Raw genomic sequence first — 2,885 nt, forward strand, 5'->3', positions numbered from 1 at the left:
ACTTACCACTTGCAAACTTCTTGACAAGAGACTTCAGGATGTTTCTGAACTATCAAGAAAGTAAATCAAGGAAGTAAACCAAGAAAGGAGTATATAAGAATTCAGAAATTAGTATATTTAATCCAGGAAAGTGCTGCAGGCTTAGTTATCAACTGATTCAGTAGACAGGAGGAAGATACAGGGTCCCAAAATGAAATTATCTATTTAAAAAGGAGATCCTGTAGAAAATATAATATGTTTGAGACATTAGAATAATTCACTGATAAGGTAAAATCCAAAAATACATGAAAATTAGAAATACCGGTAGATATTCCTGAAAAAATAGTACAAGAAAGTAAATAAAACAAGACAGAATATATGTCCATGAAACAGTTTGTTATGATTATATGAACTATTAATTTCAGTTATTTGGAGTTGACCCATAGACAAAGTACAGAAGACATGGGATTACCAATTATAATATGAATGTAACCAGGGTTTTGAGGGGCCTCAATTTGCTTGATGTTTTGAGGCTTAAACACAAAGTGGAGTTTTTTTTATTTTTCCAGTGACTACTCCTAAATAGTTTCCAATTGTACCATATTGAAACTCACTATCCTAATGGGTACCAGGTATCTTGATAAAATCTTGGGTAGATTGCATAATTTTGCATTCACTTTAAGCTGCTTATTCTGTTTTGATCATTAACATTTCAGTTCTTCTCATTTTCAAGCTTTAATCTCAAAATTGCTTCAATGCATTTATCCTACTACCCAATCTAAGACAAACTAGTCTGGTTTAAGCTTCAAAATGGCTTGTAATGGCAGGGCAGTGATCTGCGCTTTATACACATACTCTTTCTCTCAGAATATTCTCACCCTCCTAACTTCGGACTGCCGAATGCCTCTTAATTGACAATCAAATGGTAAGGTCAGCAGGGAGGCCACACAACATCTTGGGTTTAAGAAAGAAACAACTTCCTCTCTGTATGGTACCCTAAAGTTGTAGGAGGTGGAGGTGAAGCAAAACATTTCTCTGGACAATGATTATCACTAACTGTGCAGACACTACTGTAACAGCAGAAGCCCCAGCATCAGATAGAATCAGCTCAAACTAGAGAAACACTAAAGCTACATTTTTATCACTAGCATGATGTGGGAATCTCTGGATTCTCTCTTGCAAACTGTAGGGGTCTCAAGGGACTGGTACAAAGTGGGGGTTGGCCTATCTTTTCATAAACAAACTATACTACCCCTTCTTAAAGTTTTGCTGTACTACTATATTCACGAAGGCCTTCTACTAAGGGATCTTTCAAATAAGAATGCAGGCACCTTGTTTTATATTTAAGTAAGTCTATAAATTTCAAAAGAGCTATGCCAAACAGCCTTCTTTTCTCTAAAGCAGAGGAAGGGAACTAAAAAGAGCAAAAGTATCATAATCCTAGGCTCACAGAATATTCTTCCCCAAACTGGCACCGTATATTCTTCTGTTGGTGACAGCAAGTTGAGCCTGGGAAGTTCTGAAGTTCAACAAATTCCAAACGTGTAGCAAGATGGTAATGGACATTTCCTCCAGGCATGTACAAGCTTTATAAATGTTTCACTTTCATTGTCATTCTCCTTTGGTTTCCAAAAAAAGGAACGTACTCTTTCCTCTCCCCCAGGAAGGCTGAGAGTGAGATGTGGTAGCCTGGTAACTGGAGAATGTAAGCTAGTTATGGAAATCTCAGTGAGCCCTGTGGGGAGTTACTGATCCTAAACTGTATTTGCAGCTGATTCCTTTCTAGCAGGACTTTGAACTTAGAATGAGAGATACTTAATGCACTTTAGGCTCAATTTCACCCAGAGTCACAATTACATCACATAGTAAAATATATAGCTAAATATCTTTTTTTACCATGAGTAATGATTTGTAAAAGTAAACATACAAAAGACAGAAACTGGTAAGTGGGAGGGTAAAGGAAAATAGTAAGATTGATAACAAATTTATCCTACAAAATACAGAGTTTAGAACTAGAGATATAGGTATAGTATACAGAGTTATAAAGACTATCAGTAAATGAAATAATATTAATGGTTTAATTTTCTTGGGCAGGGAGGTTTTGAAGAAATATACAGATATGTATGTGAACTAAATCCTAATCTAAAATAACAGGAATCAAGTGGATCATGTCTAAAGTGATGACTTAGGTAATACTGATCTTAACATACTTTTTAGAGTTATGGAATAACACACTAGGAAAGCTAAAACCATAAACAACTAAAGGTGGCTGTTTTGCTCAGAAATGGGACTGGTGGTGAGGAGGAGTGAGACAGGATTATTGCTTTTTAGTATGATTCTTTTTGTATTAATTGTTTCTATAAGCAACAGTGTGAACATGTTTAAATTACAAGATAATATTCATCTTGTCAACGAGATGGTAAATCAGATACTATCGTGCACTGATGTGGCATTATGCATTGATATAACTCTTTAGGAGAATATTTTTGTAATTTATACAGAACTTGTGACATTTCTCTCTTGGAAAAATTTATTATGTAAAAAAAAAATCCTAAATGGTGATGGTAGGCAATGACATTTGTAATAGCAAAACTTGAATAAACCCTAATCAAAAATAACAAATGAAGGCATTGTATTGTTAATTGGGATGTCCTAGTTTTATTCCTGTGAGTTGGATTCATCAAGTGCTCTTCTCTTTTGAACTTCTTTATAAACACTCTAGACAAAGCAATTAGTGTCTCTTTGTATTTGTTTGATAATCTTTGTGTTTGAGGACCTTCAGATTAGACTGGTTCTGTCTGAGAATTTCTTCCAAATTCGACTTTAATAGAAGACAAATGTATTCACAATTAGTCCCTTAGATATGGCCTGGTGAATATGCAGATGGGAAGGCTGGACTATTAGTA

The sequence above is a fragment of the Neophocaena asiaeorientalis genome, unplaced genomic scaffold, assembly GCF_003031525.2.
Source record: "Neophocaena asiaeorientalis asiaeorientalis breed wild unplaced genomic scaffold, Neophocaena_asiaeorientalis_V1.1 scaffold608, whole genome shotgun sequence".
In the NCBI taxonomy this organism is placed as follows: Eukaryota; Metazoa; Chordata; class Mammalia; order Artiodactyla; family Phocoenidae; genus Neophocaena; species Neophocaena asiaeorientalis.